General features: G+C 33.1%; 1 pseudogene; it reads left to right on the plus strand.

Annotated features, from left to right (window-relative positions):
- The first annotated feature begins 22,173 nt into the window (after positions 1-22,173).
- Positions 22,174-22,288, plus strand: LOC111729014 (annotated as a pseudogene).
- The last annotated feature ends 466 nt before the right edge of the window (positions 22,289-22,754 follow it).

Below are 22,754 nucleotides of genomic sequence, written 5' to 3' on the forward strand. Positions count from 1 at the left end.
GCATTTATAGGTTTAGCAGGTAAGAGAATCTAGACAAGAGTCCAGGAAACAGGATAAGACATAAGACTAGAAACAGGGAAGAGAACTACCCAACCATCTTTCTCATCTTGTCTATCAAGATAACTGAGCTCCAAATGTTTATATTCCCTACACTCATCCCACCCATGTTTCTGTTACTTCACTCAAGATCTAAAGTCTTGAGAGAAAGAGTCTAATTGTTCTATCTAGAGTCAACTGCTGGTGCCATGATTGGAGAAGAAAAAGGCTTCTTGATTTCCAGTCCCACCAATACTCCACACATGGTGAGGTGATGTTGAAATAGAAAGTTAGGAGTTGTTAGGAAGGGGAATAAATGCTAGGTGAATCCAAATAATCTTAAATATCCATTATGTATAATTTCACCCCAAATATGTAAATCATTAATATATGTGTACTGTACATATAGAGGGAAAAGTGATAGAAAATAATAACAATATTAATAATGGTGCTCTTTAAGTGTCAGATTATGATTAAATTTTATTTTCTTGATTCTTTTCTGTGTTTTCTACACTTTTAACAATGAGAAGCTATTTCTTTTGAATTAAGAAATAAAAACAAATTTTAAAAAATTTTTAAACTATATTTATTAATAACACAAAAATCTATATTCAAGAACTCACTATATTATTATTAAGAATAATTTTTTTGCATTGGAATGTGATAGAATATGCTTCAACTTTTTTTTTTAGGATTTTTTTTAAACATTTTATTTATTTTCCCCCTCCCTCTCCACCTCCTCTGCTAACCACTAGTCCATTGTCCACGTCCATGACTCTCTGTTTGTTTTTTCTGTTCGTTTGCTGCTTTTAGTTTTATATTCTATAAGTGATATCATGTGATTTTCAACTTTTTCTGTCTGGCTTATTTCACTTAGCAAGATTATCTCAAGATCCATCTAGGTTGTCGCAAATGGCAGTATTTCATCTCTTCTTATGGCTGAGTAATATTCCATTGTATATATGCATGACAGCTTCTTTAGCCAATCATCTATCGTAGGACACTTTGGTTGCTTCCATGTCCTGGCCACTGTGAATAATGCTGCTACGAATGTCGGTCTGCAAATATCTTTTCAGATATGAGTTTTCGAGTTTTGGGAGTAAATACCCAGTAGATGGATTGCTGGATCATATGGTAGATCAATTCTTAGTTTTTTGAGGAAACTCCATACTGTTTTCCTTAGTGGCTGTACCAAATTGCAGTCCCACCAGCAATGTTCCTATTTTTCTACATCCTCTCCAAAATTTGTTATTACTTATCCTGTTGATTATAGCCATTCTAACAGGTGAGATGGCATCTCATTGTGGTTTTGATTTGCATTTCCCTAATAGCTAGCGTTGTCAAGCATCTTTTCATATATTTGTTGGCTATTTGTAAGTCCTCTAGGGAGAAGTGTCTGTTCAGGTCCTCTGCCTATTTTTTGATTGGACCGTTTGTTTTTTTGTTGTTATGGTTTCAGGTATTTTATTCAGGTCCTTAATCCACTTTGAGTTAATTTTGGTGTGTGGTGATAGACAACAGTCTAGTTTCCTTTTGCAGGTGACTTTCCAGTTTTCCCGGCACCATTTATTGAAGAGGCTTTCCTTTCTCCACTGTATGTTTCTGGTGTTTTTGTTGAAAATTATTTGCCCTTATAAATATGGATTTACTCTAGACTCTCGATTCTGTTCCATGGGTCCATGTGTCTGTTTTGCTGCCAATACCATGACATTTTGATTACTGTTGGTTTTGTACTATAATTTGAAGTCGAACAGAGTGATGCCTCCAGCTTAATTCTTTTTTCTCAGGATAGCTTTGGCAATTTGAGGTCTTTTGTGCTTCCATACAAATCTGATGATTTTTTGTTCTATTTCTTTAACAAATGCCGATGGGATTTTGATGGGGTTTGCATTAAATCTGTATAATGCTTTAAGTACTAAGATCATTTTAACTATGTTGATTCTTCCAATCCAAGAACACGGAATATCTTTCCATTTCCAAATTGTTTCCATTTCCAAATCGAAGTATCTTCTTCGATTTCTTTTAATAGGGTCTTGTAGTTTTCATTCTATAGGTCCTTCACATGTTTCTTTAAATTTATTCCTAAGTATTTTATTCTTTTTCTTGCAATTGTAAAAGGAATTATTTTTTCCACTTCTTTCTCTGACACTTCATTATTAGAGTATAGGAACGCTATGGATTTTTGAACGTTGATTTTGTATCTAGAAACTTTACTGTATTTGCTTATTGTTTCTAGTAGTGTTCTTGTGGAGTCTTTAGGGTTTTCTATATAGAGAATCATGTCATTCGCAGATAGTGACAGTTTGACTTCTTCGTTTCCTATTTAGATGCCTTTTATATCTTTCTCTTGCCCGATTGCACTCGCTATGACCTCCAATGTTATACTGAATAACAACTTCGATAGTGGACAGCTTTGCCTTGTTCCTGATCTTAGAGGGAAGGTTTTTAGTTTTTCACCATTAAGTATGATGTTGGCTGAGGGTTTGTCATATATGGCCTTTATTATGTTAAGGTACTTTCCTTCTATACTGATTTTGTTAAGTGTTTTAATCATAAATGGTTGCTGTATCTTGTCAAAGGCTTTTTCTGCATCTATTGATATGATCATATAATTCTTATTTTTTAATTTGCATATATGTTGTATCACATTAATCGATTTGCGTATGTTGAACCATCCCTGTGCCCGTGGGATGAAGCCCACTCAATTGTGATATATAATCTTTTTATTATGTTGCTGTATTCAGTTCACTAGTATCTTATTCAGGATTTTTGAATCTGTGTTCCTGAGAGATATCGGTCTGTAGTTTTCTTTTTTTGTGTTATCTTTACCAGGTTTTGGTATCAAACAATAAATTTTAATGCATGTTGCAAGACTAAAGAGATTTACTTTCTATTGATTTTTAAACTTTATATTAAATAACAAGAACTATTATTCCACTGGCTATATTCCTAATCCTAATATTGATATTCATTGAAATATAGTAAAATACAAATTTTTCTTGCTTTTTATAAAGTACCTCATACAGCCTCACCTTAATGCCACAAATGAATCTTAAAAACAGACTCATGGAAATGCCACATCATGCTAAGAATATTGCTTTAGTTTTGTTCAAGAATGGGACTTGATGTCACTATTCAACTAACAATGTTCCAGCTCCTGACAATGAATTCTACAAAGACGATGTGTTTGCTGCTCTTTCTGCAAAGACTCCTGGATATTAGGGTCAGGAACTCAAACTTCCACATATCTGGTCATAAAGTTCTTGGAGCATCTCTGCTTTACATGAATGTAATTCAGTTTTTACTACATTAGGATGTTGAATTCTGAATCTACTTGTTCATAATGCAACCCCATGCTCAGAGTGATTAAGATTAAAATCAAAGACAGAACACATGTAATACCAATTGCTATTCACTTTATAAGGGCCCTGCTTTAAGGTTAAATTCTTCAGTAATCAGTTCAATAATAAAAGTACATAAGCAGGGTATATTAGAGTTAAAATTTTAGCAGAAAGAGCAGACACTCCTATTATCAGCAGGATAATGAATATATTTAAGTGTAAATTATAATATTTCACAGAATTTTGCTCTTCTCAAATTTCAGTATTTTGAACAAATATAATATTCACATGAAAAATGACTGAGTTTCAATTCTCAGAAATTAGGTTCAGTTATAATAATTAATATCATAAATATATTCGCTTTCTATGATTGTACTAAATATAACTCCCAAAAAACCTTACAAGTCCACACCATTCATCTATCTTCCAGAAAGTTCCAGAATAAAGATGAACTAGTTAATCATCAATTTTAAAATGGCACTAAGCAATCAAATAACCTGTAAATATTATAATGCAAAAGTGATTTTGTTCTTTCAGATAAAATTGTCTGGTTCAGGGCTCTGAGCAGAAATTTAGTAAATGTTATTTTAGTAGTCTTTATTTCTTAATGTGGTCTCTAAAAATATCTAGTAAGAACCAAAGTGTTCCAGAAGACTTATTCAAGTAGGTATCTCAATAAAATCCAAGATAAAGGGAAGGCAAGAAGAGATTATAAATAAATGTAAATTAGCACAGTGAAAATTCGGGGTGGAGGGGCATGCCTTATCAATATTTGCTATAACAGGTTTCCAAAAATTTAATCTTGAGTAAGTTAATGATGGAGGAAAGGAGGAGAGAAAAGTTAGGTAGAATTTAACTTAAAGTTTATGTTTCATTTGTTTTATAATGATATGTGAGAGTACCAATTTAATTTATCCAAAGAAAACCAAAACAATAATTTGTAAAGATCTATGCACCCCAATATTCATGGCACAATTTACAATAGCCAAAATATGGAAGCAATCTAAATGCCTATCAATAGACGAGTAGATAAAGAAGTTATGGTTTACATATACAATGGATTACTCAGCCATTAAAAAAACTGAAATCCTATCATTTGCAACAACATAGATGGACCTAGAGGTTATTATACTGCGTAAAATAAGTCAGATAGAGAAAGATAAATACCATATGATTTCACTCATATTTGGAATCTAAGAAACAAAAAGAACAAACTAATCAAAAACAGACTCACAAATATAGAGGACAATTAGGTGACAGACAGAGGGGATGGGGGTTGGGGGGATGGGAGAATGGGGCAAAAGGTTAAAGAAGTACAAATTAGTAGTTGGTAGATGTTCATGGGGATGAGGAGCACAGCATAGGTAATGCAGTTAGCATTAATGTATCGGTTAGGTGGAAAGCCAGAGGAGAGAAGGAGCAATTAGGGGGATCATTTTATAAACCATATAAATGTCTAAACAATGTACTATACAATGTACTTTCAATGTACTTGAAACTAATAAAATAAAATTAAATAAATAAAGGTGGTCTTTTATTTAAAAGACTTTGATTTAAAAATTTAGTAACTGGTGAAGAAAAAAAATATGGGTTACATATTAAGTTCATTTATATGAGTAATATATGTAACAAATATTTTAAACCAATTTTATTCAGAATTTTTCTTTACTATTTTCTATACAGAGTATTTCAAATCGTTTCTAAATTGTTGACACATGTAAATAACATATTTACATTTATTGAATATCCAAATGTAAAAACAATGTGAAGATATGAATTGAATAAATCAAAATTTATTTTACCTATTTCCAATGTTTTCTGATAAATACTGATTGATGTATTCAATAATAAGACTCTAGTTTTGTCTATAATTATAGAAGAAATGATCTTTGTAGAGCCTATTAGAAAGTCAAATTCATCAAAATAATGAGAGAAGTTTATATCATTTTTGTAAAAATTACTTTTTCAATGACAGACAGTAAAATAATTTTTTTCCCCACTTTATAAATTGATACAATATCAAGGCATGAAATTGTTACTACTTATCATATTAAGCAAACTTAGCCTTAATGAGCATTTGCCAAACTCCACATTGATTATAGAGAAGAAATAATATTCAGTGGCTATGTTTTCCTTACTGCAGATAAAAGGATTCAAACTTTTTCATCTTATCTAATTTAGTCTGCTTGCCTATACTCCAAAGATGTGATCTTAAGGTTTTATTAGATATTTGATTGCTTTGTTGGAAGTGACCTACAGTCTCCAAGTGAAATGACCCCCAGATATATTTCTTCTAGGGCATTTTGTCCTATTTCAGATTATCAGCTCCAAAGGTTAGATTGTCAGGGATAGATGGGATGGATTTTTACCTTTTATTCTGAAACTACAAGTAAGCTGTCTGGCCCATTTATGTCTGGGTTCAATAATCTTAAAAGGCTGTTGGGGGGAAATCAAGCTTGTTCAATTCAGTAAACAGCAATACTCTATATATAACCATTTCATTTTACTGTTTATTGGTTTTGTGGACAATGACGTCCATATGCTTCTTTTATTACTTTTATGACAATTGATTTGAATAGCATTTATACAGCACAACATATCAAGTTAAATATTTTGTGGAATCCTAAATTGTTAATTATTAACTGTCTTAATAATCATATTTTTTTGTTAAAACAGCAAGAGCTCTGTTTTAGATTTGGAAAACTGTTGAAGCAGTAGGGCCACCCCAACCGCTTTTTGGAATAAAGGCAGGATTAGCTTGGTTGAGGTTAAAAGTTCAGAAGAGAAGGTCATCTATTTTGTCAATATGCAAATGAAAAGCTGCTCTAGACAGAAGGATACAGCTTGATGGACCAATGAACTCAATTATTATGTCACCAGACATATTCGAAGTTGAAAAGTGGTCTCTGAAAATGTGAACACTTTCCTTTGAAAAATCCTCTGGTGTTTTGAAGAGGCTACATTTACTCTGTTGATAAGGATTTTAAACTGTGTTGTCACACACCATGCCAGGATTAGCAGTGACTGCAGAATTTACATTTTATGCCACACATTTCTGATGGCAAAAATTACAGCAGCCACGATGCATAAGAAATATTTGAAAGTTGAAGCCTCACATTTTCAATTTCAGATCTATGCAGTGGATAATAAATGTCATACTACAGTCCATATTCTGTCTCTCTAGAGATGTCCTAGAAATTGCTTTAGAAATAGGTGTGTGTTTTTAAGGACTTGAATCACAGAAACCTAGAGCTGTGATCAGCAATATCAGAAAGATCAGCCAGGAATACTTTAGCAGACATCATAAAATAAAACAACACGCAAAAGTTCCTTTGGAAACATACATGCCCTCTTTCACTGTTATTTCATAAAATATCAAAATTTAATCTAGTTTAGGTGATTAGGTCTGAATCCTTTTGTGATTTCATAAAATATCAAAATTTAATCTGTTATTTCATAAAATATCAAAATTTAATCTAGTTTAGGTGATTAGGTCTGAATCCTTTTGTGGACATTCTTTAAAGTTGTAGACATATAGGTGGTGAACACGCAGTTACTGATAAATTATATACCTGAAACTTACTGGATTTCGTTAACCAATGTCACCATAATATAAACAAACAAACAAACAAACAAACGAATAAATAAATAATAAAATACCTTAAAAAATAAACTTGTAGATGGATTATGATACTGTTTATTGACAGTGGATTCTGAAGGTATGCACAATTCTAATCAAATCAAAGTTTACAAATGGTTAATAATAGGCACATTATTATTGTCATATAAAAAGCCAACAAACTACACAGTTTACATAGATGATTATTAATTTTATATAGCCAAGCCTTAAATTTTTTTACTACTCTCTTTTTCACTACTATCTCTCCCAATTCTATAATTAGGATCAAGTTAGGGAGCAAACTATTTAGTTCAATCTTCATTGCAGACCTTTTCTCACAGACATATGTTAAAATAAAAGGTCAGGGGTTTGACCCTTGGCCTCAGGCTGCTGGTCTCTGAACTCTTCCCACTACTCTTTCACCTCCCTAGTCCCCTTGCAGTCCCCAGGAACCTACTGGGTCCTCAAACACTTCAACCAACTGCTCTTTCCATGACTCAACCTCTTCCCACTCCTACTCTCACCCTTGCAATGCAATCCCTACAATCAGGAGAGCTTGTATTACCCAAATATACAAACCATGAGGCTGCTTTTTGTTCCTTTGAGTAGAATTCTCAATTCTGTTTTTTAACTATAGTGTGGATAATGACATTAGAAGACAGGCATTTTGTCATGACTAATAACTTGAATAAAGCAGATGCATCCTTAGGGAAAACTTTTGTATGGTTATTATTTCATTGATTAAGGGAAGATTCTGATAAATATCTCCTTCACAAGGTAGCTGGTGTCTGAATTCTTTAAAGTAGAAAAACTTATCCCTTGAACAAATTAGAGATTAAAGACTAAAAATAGCACTACAATAAGACAACTGATTGAGATTGGAATCTCTTTTATGGAGGGAGTAAGAGAGCAAGAAAAATACCAGAAGGGAATTGACTAAACCAGAGGTGCCATTGAAGACAGCATCTCTGGAAAACTCTTGGTTCATGTTTTTAATATTAACTATGTTTAACATAGAAAAGGATATTTACATATCCCATTAGTTTCAGTGAAAATCGTAGTTCTGAACCATATTTAAAAAGCTATTGATATTATTTTATTTAAAATAGCTGTTTGTATCAGGTATCCCATTTTACACAAACTCCAAATTATTCTACATTTTTTATTTTAACTGCCTCATGTAACACCGCTTAATTTTCAATTCACCGAATGTTTCCCAAACACTTACTATGTGTCAGCCTTTGTCAACAGTTGAGAACAAATTAAATAAGTTATATATGTTAGGGGGTTCAATGTTTGGTAGAAATGCTACATTAAGGGGAAAAAAGGCCAAACAAAGTGATAAATAGTATAGTGCTACACGTAGTATGAAAATAGTGAGAAAAAAATGTGATTAAATTCACCTTACTAAAACAAAAGAAGCTAACAGAGGAGGTGCTATGTGAAATCATTCATTCATTTAACAAATATTTATTGAGCACTTACAAATACTTGGAAAGTACCGGTATGTGGAGAAGGTATAATTGCAAGCAATGCAGGCAAAATCTCTGTCCTCATGGTACATACATTCTAGTGGATAAGACAGAAATTAATCAAAATAAGTATATATACTATGGAAGAACAGAGAATTAATGACAAAGCAGAGAAATAAGGTATTCGGAAGATAAGTTATGAGTAAAGACTTGTTTGGGGAGAAATCTGCCAGGTAAATGATGGTTTGAAAGAAACATATGAGACAGAGAAAACAGCATGTACAAAGACATGGAAGCCTGCAAGCATAATATATGTTTAGGAAATAGAAAGCTGTGAAGCAGAAGTGTGTGCGCGCGCGCGCACGCGCACGCCTGTGTGTGTGTTTGTGGAGAGTTGACAGAAAAACGATAAAGAAGAGGCTCTATTGAGACCAAAGTTTGAGGAACCTATTCACCTGGCTAAGGAATTGCAGCTTCATCAAGACAATGAGGCTGCATCACAAGCTTTTAACCAAGGGAATAAGACTTATGATGCTAGGTTAACTGAAGCTGTATCACTGTGGCCTTGGAGAATGAATCACATTAAATTGTGTAGAACCCTAAATGAACCAAGATCTCCCAATGTACTTGTCGTGAGTTTTCCTCACATTTGTATATTCTTTCATTTTGCACTAAGGTTACTGGTGGACAGAATTATCGATGTATAAAAGTACAGGAACAAATGAAAGGTTGGTACTACAATCAAAAGAGATGGTAAATTGCAACTACAGAAAATAAGAGCATCTTTTTATGGAAAGAAAAAAATAGCTGGGTGGTAAATGTTTAAGAAAATATGTTCGTTTTGTCCATTAATTATATGTAAATGTTGGCATTTTCATTTGTAACTATCTGCTCTTTTCATTACTTTTGAAAACAACTGAATCATTTCTTTTTAAAACAGCAGTTCTCAAAGCATAAATCTTTGGGGGAGTTCTATTCAGGGGGTCCACAAAGTCAGAATTATTTTTATAATAATACTACAAAGCCATTTGCCTTTTCACTGTGCTGACATTTAACTGATGGTGAGAAAGCAATGGTTCTGGAACCTTAGCATGAATGAAGTCAACGACACCAAATTGTATTAGTAATCGGGATAGCCTTCACTGCACACACTCACAGGGAAAAGAAAAAAAAGCCAGTTTTACTTAAGAATCCCTTTGATTAAGCATTAATTTAATTACCTCTCTCCTCTTGAATACACATTTTAAAAATATTGTGTGTGATGAAAATTACAAGTACACATAAAAGCACATCTGCCAAAGTATGATAGTGGTCTTAAGGAAAATGTTGTTCATGTTGCTAATTGAACTAGCTGCTTTTTAAATAGAACACTATTGAGAAATGATTGACTCTGATTATCCAGACTTGGGTATTTGGCATATATTTTTTTGAAAATAAAAAATAAAAACGAGTCTTTTACATCAAGGAAAGCAACTGTTAGAATCTGTTGCCAATGATAAAGTGTAAACTTTCAAGCAAAAATTAGTATTTTGGAAAGTGTAGATGCAACACTTTGAGCTTGACACTTTTTCAATACTTAAGACTCTTCCGATGAGAATGTTGGTAATATTAAAAAATGTGATTTTTTATAATGTATAAAGATCATTTGAAAGAACTACAAAAATCAGTAAACTATTTCTCAAATAGCTAATGCCCATGATGTTATAAAATCAGGCAGGGACAGAAGATCCAGTCAAAGAGCTAGACAGACAAGTGGATTTTAAAGTGACAGTATACAGAATTCACTGCTATAGTTTCAGATTCTTCATTGCAGCTGACCTTTGAGGAACTATCACTTGTGGATTTGGGGTATAATCAAAGGAGAATATCCACATTTATCTAAAAAGGCATCAAAATATTCTTCCCTTTTCTAAACTACCTGTGTGAGGCCATATTTTCTTCATATACTTTAACCAGAACAACATACTGCAACAGATTCTATGCAGTAGCATGTATGAGAATCTAGCTGTCTTCTATTAAACTAGATATTAAAGTGATTGACAAAAATGTAAAGCGATTCCAAACTTACCTTTGTTTTTTAAGAAAAACGTAGCTATAGTTATTTATGTAATAGATCTATTGTTACCTTTAAATGAATTAATAAATATATGTATTTTAATTTCTTATTTTTAACTTATAATATGGAAAATACTGACAGATATAACCAATATAGACAAAATGAGGTAGGGTTGCCAGATTTAGCAAATAAAACTACAGGACACACAGTAAATTTGAATTTCGGATACACTGAATAATTGTTACGATACATATGCTCAATGTAATATTTCGGGCATACTTACACTAATAACTTATTCATTGTTTATCTGAAATTTGAATTTAACTAGACATCCTATATTTTATCTGGCAAGCTTATTTTGACATTTTCAATATTTTTTGAGTATAAAGAAGTCCTAAGACCAATAGTTTTGAAAACCACTGCTTAAATGCATTCTGGGGTTCAGTCTTTTTCCATTTTATTTCCTTTTTCTTTTAATTACTCAGATTTAGTGAGGTTTAACTATAACTAAGTACTTTAAGTGCCTTATTAGCTCTAAACTTAATTGCTATTGAACGATTTGTTTTTACAGCCAGTTCTAGACATAGCTTATTAATCTATGTATATTTTGCTCAAGTAGAAAATAAATGTGTTGTAGTAGTAAAACTCGATAAACTTGTCATAAGGTTTATAGCTTATGTCATAGATAACAGTGATGGAACTACCGTGCCTGAAGAGAGGCCATGATGCTGATGCTCTCATTAAAATATTAAGTAAGAATTGAAATAGCTCTTATACTTATTTTGTGTAAGTTGTCTTTTTGTATAGCAATAGGAAAATGGAGTATTTTGTCTAAAAGCCTGAGAATTTGAGACTTACATGTGTGTTCAAGAAGGTATAATAGAATATAGTTCTTCCATTCCATTAAGTAAATAATTATTTTGTTTAATGTTTGCAAGTAATTTGCCTGTGTTAGATTAATTAAATGGCATCTTTGCACTAAAATAATAGCACAGTATAGTACTTGTGGAAAACAATAATCTCTGAAATGGATTATAAATTAAAATTATGTAAAATTGAACCTGAAATTATGAAATAAATTAGTCTTCTATGTTAGTATATAGAAATTATATCTGCAGAGGAATCAGTGTCCTCCTGTGGCTTTTTTTTTTTTTTTGAGGGGGGTAGAAAAATAAATTCAGAGAACCCTGTAGGTCCTGATGTACTGCAGCACTGACACACATACCTTATTCCTAAAATTAAAAGTTTGCATCTTAAACAAAATTAAATTCATTTAAAAATGTAATCTAAACTTTGTAAGTATACAGAAAAAAGCAATATATATATATATAAAATATTGACTGTGGTTATCTCAGGAATTAAGATTACAGAGAACTTTTGCTTTCTATATTATGTACGTCAATGAATTATATTTACATATTTGGATTATATGTAAAACCAAAACAAAGCACTGAAGATAATATGCATTTAAAAAATTAATTTACCTTTTGAAAAGTAGTATTGCAAACTATTCTTTAACACGTTTTGTTTACATGTCTCAGAACTCTTTCCATGATGGTATCTTTTATTTTAATTGCTTTACAGCATGTCTATACCAAACTTCTCACCCATTTTTTCTCTCCTGACAAACTCTTTCTGTTGCTATTCAAACAGTGCTGCCATGAACATGATTATACAAATCTCAGTGCAACTGCGGAAAGTTCACAGGTCAGTGGAATGGAATAAACAATCGTTTTGATGTGGTAGCACTGGTGGGAAGGAAGCATGTATACAACTATTTTTACTTTTATACCATTTTGTCAGAGTTATACGAAGGACTTTATCTCCTTAAGAGCTCACAGAGGTTTTGGAAATGCCAAAGAAATCGTCTGAATCGAGTCTGTGTCCCTTATATTGATCAGTGTCCAATGCCTTTAATTGCTTTATCCAACATCCATTCTAACCCACTGCTAACATGCAGCAGCTGGAAAATTAAAAACCATTTCTCAGACTGTTTGGGGGATAGGACATGATTTAGTTTCTATTGTACGCTTGTGGGAATGTTTAGAAACTAAACAAAATGCAGGGAAAACCAAGTCTGAGGCATTTTGCTGGCAAGAATCAAGGCCAAGGTGGCAGAGACTTCAAATGTGGTGGGTGGATTCCTGATTCAGCAGCTTCCTGATGTAGCAGTGGCATATTTCTGAATCAGGCAGAGTACCCTGGGACGGCAGCCTGGGAAGTTAGCACTATTAGCAGCAGGTTCATAGTTTCTCAGCCTCCTGTACCCATGATAGCAGTTTACCTACTCAAGACAAAGGCAGAGTCATTTCTGGAGCTACTTGTTCCAGGTAGTTAAGGCTAGAACTGTTCCTCCATTCCTTCCAATAATTTTGTACATTCTCAATTCGCTCTATAAGACTCCTTATTACACCAAGTCCAGCACACTATCTGTTTTTGTACAGCCTGTAAGCTAAAAATGGTTTTTACATTTTAAACTGGTTGGGAAAAAATCAAAAGAAAAATAATATTCTGTGACATGTGAAAATTACGAGATTCAAATTTTAGTGTGCTTAAATAAAGCAATCATGGAAAATACCACTCCATACATTTGCATATTAGCTATGGCTGCTTTTGCATTATAACAGCAGAATCAAGTAGTTGCACAGAGACTATGTGGCCCACACAGTTTAAAATATTTACTGGCCCTTTACACAAAAAGTTTGCCAACCCTTGGTCTAGAGTGAACTTTCTTTGAGTAAACTCTGAGCAGTATAGACACTACTCTATTAAGAGATTTAAGAAAATGATGGCACAAATTGTAAACAACACATTGATTATGTTGAAATGTTAGTCACTGGTATCTTTTCTCTCATCTGGTTCTGGTCAAATGATTTTACATGTTGAAACCATGACCCAGAGAGCTACAAAGGGCTTAAAATTTTCAGTGTCCATTGGCACTCTTCACCAGTTCTTTTTGTTTCTCCTTAAAGGCATGTGGTAAAATTGTACTTCTATGCACCCTTAATGTCAGATATGACCCTGTGACTGGTTCTGGCCAATAAAATTTGAGCAGAGGGAATACATATCACTCAAAGCATAAATTTAAGAGCCAGCGCACAACCTACCGTGTTCTCTTTCTTTCCCTGTCAAAGTTAGTTGAGATGGATTTCTCTGTTGTATTGAGTAGCAGTTGTTACCAACTCTCATGCATGTAGCATGAGTGAGAAATTAACCTTTGTTTTTTAAGGTACTGCTATTTGTGGGTTGCTCGTTCTTGCAATATACCCTAAACTATCCTGACTGATGCCTCAATATATAAATTAGATTGAAGTATTTAACTCTATAATTCAGACATGCAAAATATGCTTTCTCTATTTTTAAAATAGATGACATTTTGATGAGAAGATCTCAATCCCACAGATAGTGGGGGAAAATATTGAAACTTGTCAATGACAAGTAACTTTGTTTTTTTTTTTTTTCTATTTAAAAAGCTCTTTAGGTGAACCGAGTTTCTGTTAGGTAAATAAATATTGAGCCCATCCAAAATTTGAATGCTATCAAGGGTATTTCTTTTTTCTCAAGATCTGTACCTACTTTTCTTGGCATCTAAGTGAAGGATGATTCCTAAGATTTACAAGAAAGGCATGGGGCTGTAGGTACACGTGCTCCTTCCCAAGTATTCTTGCTTCATGCTATTGCAATGTGCTATCTTGTCTTTCTCCTGGGCATCTGGCAATGGTGAGACTAGGTTATGGCTGGTGCTGATTAGATGTTTGAATATGATGTTGGTATCTGCCGCTGAAGTCTGTGTAGCAAGAGCTTCTAGTCATAAAGTCCCTGTGTGCTACAGTCTCCTCATCCTGACCCCAGGTTCTCATATTCTTTCAGCTCTTCTTCATTGTCATGCAGAACTCTTAGTTGCTTTCTCTCACTCTCACCTGAAGTGCACAGAGTTCTGTAAAGCTTTCTTTTTATATTGCCTTCCTTGGCATTTTCTATTCTATTGCCTGGTGCCATATTGAATGTGGCTTCAAAGAGACAGCTTCTCTGGGAGACTTGCTATCTCCCCAGGGAAATGTCTAAGACTCCTCAAAATCTACATGAATATTCTATGCCTTTTCGTCCTTGGGTTTTTACTAAATGGTGGGGGTAAGAGAGCCCTCGGGACTTACTCTTGCCCTTATTTTCCTCTTGCTCTCATCTTTTTTACTTTCTTCTAGAATTAGAAGGTCTTTCTACTTCCTCTTCCAGCTGGTAGATGCTTCTTTATTCTGCTTCTTCTTCAGTCCTGTCTATTCTCCCTCCACTTCTTTATGATAATGTTAGCTAAAGGGCCATGAAGAATGAAAGTAGCTACCAGGAAGATAATATATACTTCAGAAAGTATTTAAAAATTATTGTCGTTACTACATTACTCTCAATATACCCAATCATTAAAAAGCCATATATGTTTGATATAAGGTGATATGTTTTTCAAAATTATCTCTCAGTCACAAGAAAATCATCTTATAGAATCTCTCATATTAAATCATGTCCTCTTATTTTAACAACAAACATCTATTTGGGAAAGATCCACTAATCCAAAATAATTCAATGATGAAATTAAATGTTTTAAAGGTGGCAAATAAATTTATGCATACTTAATCATTATTACTAGAGTATGGTCTTATAATCACAAGTTTTAGATATACACACAGCTTTTATACATTACTTTAAAAAGTAAAGTAGTAATGCCTGTAGTTAGCAGGTTTATACAGATATTTTTGAAGTTTGATATATTCTAGTATTTATTGTATTCCAAATTATATGTCCATTTTGTATTAGCAGCATTATTAGAAACTGCCAGCTAATAAAAGAAAAGTGATTTTCAAGTCTAGATATGCTACAAGACATTTCTATTCCTCTTCTACCAGTTTTCAGCCCCAAAACTATATCTCAGGCAATTGCAGTATGATATTCATTTGACCCTAACCAATCTTTCCTGGACCTGTCATTCATAAAATTACACGGTGATTTCTGCTCATTAGAATTTATTTAAAAGAATATTTTTCAAAATGTCATTCAGATAAACCAAAAAACATCTTTGGCTTGAAACGAAAGTGGGAGGTTGGGAGGGACAAAGGGAGAGAGAAGGCAGAGAGAGAGAGACAGACAGATAAGACAGACAGAGAGACAGACAGAGAGATAAGAATATAAAAGAAAGGACAAGAAAAAAAAGTGAAGAGCATGAAAAGGCCAAGTAGGAAGCTATGAAATTTGGTGAGAAACCCAGGTAGCGGTATCTAAAAATGTGATTCCAAGTTTGAAACACTTTCATTTTTCAGAAATGGCAAATTTATACTTGAAGAAGTCTTTTAAATTTTTAAAAAATATTATTAATTATCAGTCCGAGAAAAATCTTGCCCATTTCCACAGTGAAATTGCTAGGTCATGGTGAATGCACAGTGCACTTTACTTTTTAAAAGGATATTCCTGTATTTTATTGTGGATTAACCACATCTTTTTTCTTTTCTGAGGAAGTCAAAAACAAAATAGGTTCAGTGACTTGCTCAGGATCGCACAGCTAAGCCAGAGGCAGAAGGAGGACTGGAACCAGCACAGGATTCTCCCAGCTGGGCAGCACTGCCAACCTCAGTTATATAATAACTCTCCCACGTTCTTATCTGGATTCAGCAACATTAGCAGGAGAAGTGCCCAGTAACAATCCTTATATAGTATTCTAAGTCATCAGGGCAAGGTGATGGTAATTTAACCTCAGCAATTTTTTTTCCTCTTACCTTTAACCCAAAGGATGAATACGTTATTCCAAAGCAACTGCCCCTTAGCTGAAATTGTACATTATACTCTAAAAGTTGATGGTTTATAGCAGTGGTTACTATTTTGGGCCCAACAAATGGGGCCAACCCCAATAATTACATTGCACAATCTCCAGTGCAGTAGAATCCAAATCTACTTTCTTTCCTAACATCCCTCTGTGCTAGTATGGACATGTGCATGAATCTAGTGTGCCAAGAGTAATCTCTATGCAGAGCTCAATGGATTCCTTATCCTCTTATCATGAGCAACATCTACTTCTGGGCATACACTGATAGAAAGTTGCCTCGGCAAATTTCTAGTCATTTTGGATTTAGGGATTTAAAAAATCTGATCATGTCTTATTGTATTCTTTGGTGGTTAATAGCTAATTTCTGGAGTTAGCAAAAATTGACAAGAAGAAAATTTACTAGACTTTTTTCATGCCATCATGGTTATGCTTTTGAATGTCTTGACTGACGCGTATCCACAAACATAAGGAAAACAAGTTTTCTAGGCGTTATTCACGTTATAAATCACTCTGCAGCAGTTCACAGGTATGTTGATACTTGTTGGCAGAGGAGGAGTATATTCAGTTACACGAAGCATTTCCCAGCAATGTGTGAACTATGTAGTGAAAAATAATGACTAAACAAATGTTCTACCTTAGTCCCTGAGAGGTGGGCATTGGTATTAACTGGCTTGATCGATCCCTCTTCTCCTTGACTTCTCAAGGCCATGTTCTTGGGGTTCCATCTACTTATCTAACGACTTCTATTTTCTTTTTATGATTCCTTTTCTCAAGAGAACATAAGAGTTCCTAAAATTCAACCCTCAGCTTTCTCTTCAATTTTTGTTTTTTATATTTTTTCTCCCTCGAAGCTGTCATCTATTTAATTGGTCATTACCTTTGATGGCTGAATTTTAGACACCTGAGGAAATAGAGGAATTCACTCAAATTTTTCTAATTGGAATCACTCCTAAACTTAAATTCTCTCTCCTAAAATTATTTTCAAATGACTATTTCCACTTCAACTGAATGCTTTGACATTCATCACAATGTCAAATGAATGTCAATGATATTCGTTATGAAAACTAATCATCACTAGACTACCCACTCCCCTGTCCCATCCCCTACCTTCTATCCAACAATTTCCTCTTCTTGACTTCTTAGTTCCACTAACTGGTCTCCCTGCCTCCAGCCTTCTTCTGGCAAAGCAGCCTGCCTACTGCTGTCAGACTAATTTGCCCCTAAAACACCGATTTCTCTTGAGAACCCACAAACTAATCACCTGGGCCTGTAACTAGGACTATTTAGCCTGAAATATACAAGCCACCAAAATCTGATCTTAGTCTGTTTTTACAACCTTATCTCTGACTATGGCCTTACATGAACTTTCTGCTCCTGTCTCTTTAATGTCCCTGATACACTTTGAATTTTCACACCCTCTCTCTGCCTTAGTTCACCAAATTCTCATGGCTGGAAACTTCTTTTCCTCCTTCTTTCCAGCTATTTAAATCTCATCCATCCTTCAGAACCCAGACTAAACCTCACTTCCTTTGTCAGGACTTACCTGATCACCCAGTGCTGAATGGCCTCTCCCTTGTCTGCCCACCTATGCTTCTTTAGTCTGCAGCACTTTCCACGCACTGATTATTCATAGCCTCCTGTTATTTTCTATGACTTTATTTAAATTCATAACATCTTCCCCAATAACTCATATGTTCCTTGAGACCCCAGACTATCAAGCAACTTAAATATCTTTACAATTATTATTTTCCACAATAAAAACATTATTGATTTGTTGATGTTCATTCTTATTACCATTAAATGAACACTATTTAGAAAATATGTTATAGACATACATGCATTGAGTTGTTTGTACACTTCTCTGTCATGAATTACAGTCAGATGAAGTCTGAATACAAGCAGAGTTTGAATTTGTCTGGGGTAGGAGGACAATAATTTTATGTCCAGTGTAATTGAAAATAAGAAAAAAAAGATAAATAAATTAATTAAACTATTATTTCACTACTTACAATGCATACAAAGGAATTAAAAAGAGAGAGATGAGGAAGCCTGGAAAGTGCCTTGGTGGTGGCCAGAGGGATTATATTGTTAAAAATAACGCCGAAGATGAGAAGGAGAATGCAGCATTTCAACAATCAACCCAAAGAAATGAAAAAAGCATGAAAAATTGTGGAGGCTATTCCATGTTTGTACAAATAACAGATATTTGCACATGCAGCAGTGTGCAGAATTTTACAAATTTGTAAAAACTCATGTAAGTAGATTATTTTGTATTATATGTATTTTTTCAATGTAATAGCCATGCCTATTACATGAATATGCTGTGACTTCATGTCTCTATTTTCCCTGCCAATACTGCTGACACTTCTCAATTTACTGGCTCAAACATATGACTATAAATTCACCCTGTATTAGGTCATCAGACTGTTTTACTAGATCTATCTCTTTTGCAAAGTAAATAAAGTATGTGCTGTTAATTTTTTTTAACTGTTGTCATGGAAATGTCAAGCTTCAATGTTACTAATAGGTTGTACTTTTTAACTAACAGATCATTTGATTTTTATAAATATGCACATGACCTTCTTAATATCATTTTAATTGACTTTGTTTAAATAGCTTTATTTCTAAAACTGCAATCAATATGGTTCCTAGAAAAAGAAAGCAGACCAAAAATACTAGATCTGAGCCATTTTACAAGATGTCTTTCTGTTTAAGCAAATTATTTAGAAGAAAGATAAACTTTTATTACACTATACAATTATATTTTCTAGTATACTGCATTTATTCTGGTCACTTGTGATTATAAAGCACGCATGCCTAGACCATTTCAATGGTTTCCTCAAACATATGTTCAAGAAATACTTGCATAATGACCTGGTTCCTATTCATGAAAACAAAAACCATCATATGTGGTTTAGAGCACAAGCACAGGAAAAAAAGATTATTTTTAAAACTTGTTTTTATACCAGGTCAAAATAACTTTTTATAATAAGTACAGTTGCCTTAGAAAATGCTCATTTAAGTAATCATGCTTGAGTACATATTAAAAGGGATATAAATAGGCGACATCGGATCCTATGAAAAATGCAAACAATTTTCCTAATTCCTTTTGTTTGTTGAATATTATTGAAATTTTTTCATTTCAATGGAAATTTATGTTTGTGGAAGACTCTAGGACAACAAATCATCAACCAAAGATAAAATGAGATGCAGAGAAACAGCATTGTTTGGCTATTTAGACCCCAGCCAAAAAAATTTCTGATGAATTAAATTATTAATATCTAAGTCAGGGGTATGTAGGGAAGTGGAGGAAGCAAATTGGAAGGAGAGGGAAGAGGAGTAATGAGTCTTATGGCTTTGGGGGAACATGGAATATTGATCATCAGACAACTCTTCTGGTTAATAGGGTATGCTGACCTATTGAACACTAGCTGATGATCTAAGTATAACAGATGGGTAAGAAAGGAACTGCATATGATTTATAGGCATGTTAGTGGTATTGGGAAATATAAACAAAGCTAATACATTTTGCTGAGTAAAAAGAATTTTGTTGAGCCTAGTCATTTTTGAAAACTATTTGTGCATTTGAAATAAGCAACTTTTTGATATTCAGTGTTACTTAATTGAATATTTTGATATCTAATCACTTATCCTTACTTTTCAGTGCTATATTTGGTCATGAAAATTTTGCATATTAAAAAAAATTATTTACGGATTAAAAACGAATGAGCTATTAAGCCATGAAAAGACATGGAGAAGGCTTAAAAGCATATTACTAGAAGAAAGAAGCCAGTCTGAAAAGACTACCTACATACTGTGTGATGCCAACTGTATGACATTCTGGACATGATAAAATTATAGAGATAATAAAAAGGTCAGTGGTTGCCAGAGGTTTGAGGGGCGGGAGGAAAGGGATCAAGTGTTGGAGCACAGTGAATTTTTAGGGTGGTGAAATTATTATGAATGAAACTATAAGGATGGATACATGTCATTATACATTTGTCAAGAACAAAGAACTGTATTAAATAATAATGTATTGATATTCAAATGTATCATTATTCATTCATTAACTATAACAAATATACTACACTAATGCAAAATATTAATAATAGGGAAAACTATGAGGGATAAGAGATATATATGAAATTCTTTGTATTATCTCCTCGATTATTCTGTAAATCTAAAACTATACTAAAAATTAAGTCTACTAATTATTTTAAAAAGATATTCTCATATGTTTCATTCATTCTATTTTTACTAAAGCGAGAATATGAGTTTTTCTCCCAAGAAAAAAATAACTTCTTTTCTTCAGAAATTAAAAAAAAATCTTTTTCATTTTTAATCTTGAATATTAAAATATATATATATATATATCAGGTGTATATTTTTTAAACCATTCATTCAGGAGTTCAAATGACTATGGCTTGTTTATGGAAAAAAAAATTACTAAAGATTCTTAGATAAATGAACAATAAATGAAAATCTATGTGTAATATTAGTGAACCACATGTTGTTTTTGACATCGAGAATTCAGTAAGTAGGAGGTTAAGACTATCATCAACTGGAAATTTTTCAAATATATACCACTCCTGAAAGAATGAAGATTTCACAAAAATGTTGACTTTGTAAACTATAGTTTTCTAGTAGCTGAGGTCAGAGGGAGAGAAAAGAAGTTTTTGAAACAATGCTGGCTCAATACTTAAAGTCGGTTGAGACAGATGGCTGTGGAGCAGACTGCGGCACATTCACCTTTTGTCTTCTTTATGTTATGGCGGCTGATTGTTCTTAACAATCCCAGATGTGCTTTGCTTTAAACCTCTTTCTCTTCTTTATGACCTCACATCTTCTGTATTTTTTTCTGGAAAAGGTCTGTGGAATCACCTTTCCCATATTGTGACTGGGATTAAGTCTTTAATGATACATTTTCAAATGACCATATCCCTTTACTCCAAGACTATAAAAATGTTTCCATCTTTCCTAGCCCTTCTCTTTAAAAGATCACCTATAATGGCTTAATTCATATTCTGAAAATAATTAAAATGAGGTCACTCTATTATGAACTAGTGCTGTGATGTGTGTGATTTCACTTATAGCACCCCATTTCAAAAGTAATGTATTTTTTAAAGTCTTAAGTTTTGATTCACTGTTAAAATGTATTATGCATGTCAGAATTTCCAAAATGCTTTTAATTTTAAATACAATATTTCCTTGATTGCATGAAATACCAATAATACCCTTGAAGTTATAATGTTTTGGCAAACAATGATTAGGCCATATAAGCTAGTATGTATTAAAATAAAAACATGCAAATAAAACAATAAAAAATGTTTAGCACCATAAAAAAGAGAGAATATGTACATTTTAGTTATGATATAATAGGTTATATATAATTATATGTAGTTATATAAGTAATTAGTTATAAATATATATGTAATATATATTTGTAAATGCATGTCAAGGATTCATTATAAAACACTATGGCTGTTGAAATCTTGAGTTTATAAATGTCCCAAAAAGGCAGCAGTACAAAGTGATCAACTAATCGTGTGAATATCACACGACATCACTCTAGTTATTGTTCTTACAGTTTGCTGTTTCTAAATTGCATAACTTGTTTCATATATTAAAATTGCATAAAGTGTTTAATATAGTAAAAAGTTATCTCAAATGACAACACAAAGAACACTTTAAAGAAGCTTTGCAAAGAAAGTAACTTTTTCTAAAGAAATATAATATTTCCATACAGTATTTTATACCTAATATGTTAGTGAGGTAAACATTGTTCTTGCTGGAAATCTGACAGCATTTTGCATGTTGTTCTTTCCATTAAAGATGCAGCATTTGTCCACGGCCATGCTATCCTGAACAAGCCTGATCCCATCTGATCTCAGAAGCTAGGGTTGAGCCTGGTTAGTACTTGGATGGGAGACCACCTAGGAAGACCAGGTGCTGTAGGCTAAATAAAAATTGAAGAGTTGTAAACTGACAAGGTCCTTGCAATCTGTGAGGTCAACCAAGGGTTGCCTCACCAAAAAAAAAAAAAAAAAAAGATGCAGCATTTGCCTCTCAAGCTCATAGCTTCCAGGACTTTAATAAACAAGATTTTTTAATAAAAGATAATACTCTTAATATGAGGTTTTGTTAAAGAATAATTGCATATATCATCTTCTGAAAAGAGTTTCAGATGTACAGCTTAATCTAATTTTTTCATTGCTTGAAACTAAAATTCTATCAGCACAAACAAGAGCAACGTGATTGCGAAGAAGCCATTGCTTCAAGGCACAAAAGAGTTTTCTAATAACTATTACACAAAACCATTCATCTCATTCTTGTGACTGATTTGCCTATCTAAAAACAAAATCCTATATCTATACAAAATTAGCACATACTTAAGTAGATATAAAATTCATAAATAGCAAAACCA

This window comes from Pteropus vampyrus, unplaced genomic scaffold (genome assembly GCF_000151845.1).
Source record: "Pteropus vampyrus isolate Shadow unplaced genomic scaffold, Pvam_2.0 Scaffold242, whole genome shotgun sequence".
NCBI lineage: Eukaryota > Metazoa > Chordata > Mammalia > Chiroptera > Pteropodidae > Pteropus > Pteropus vampyrus.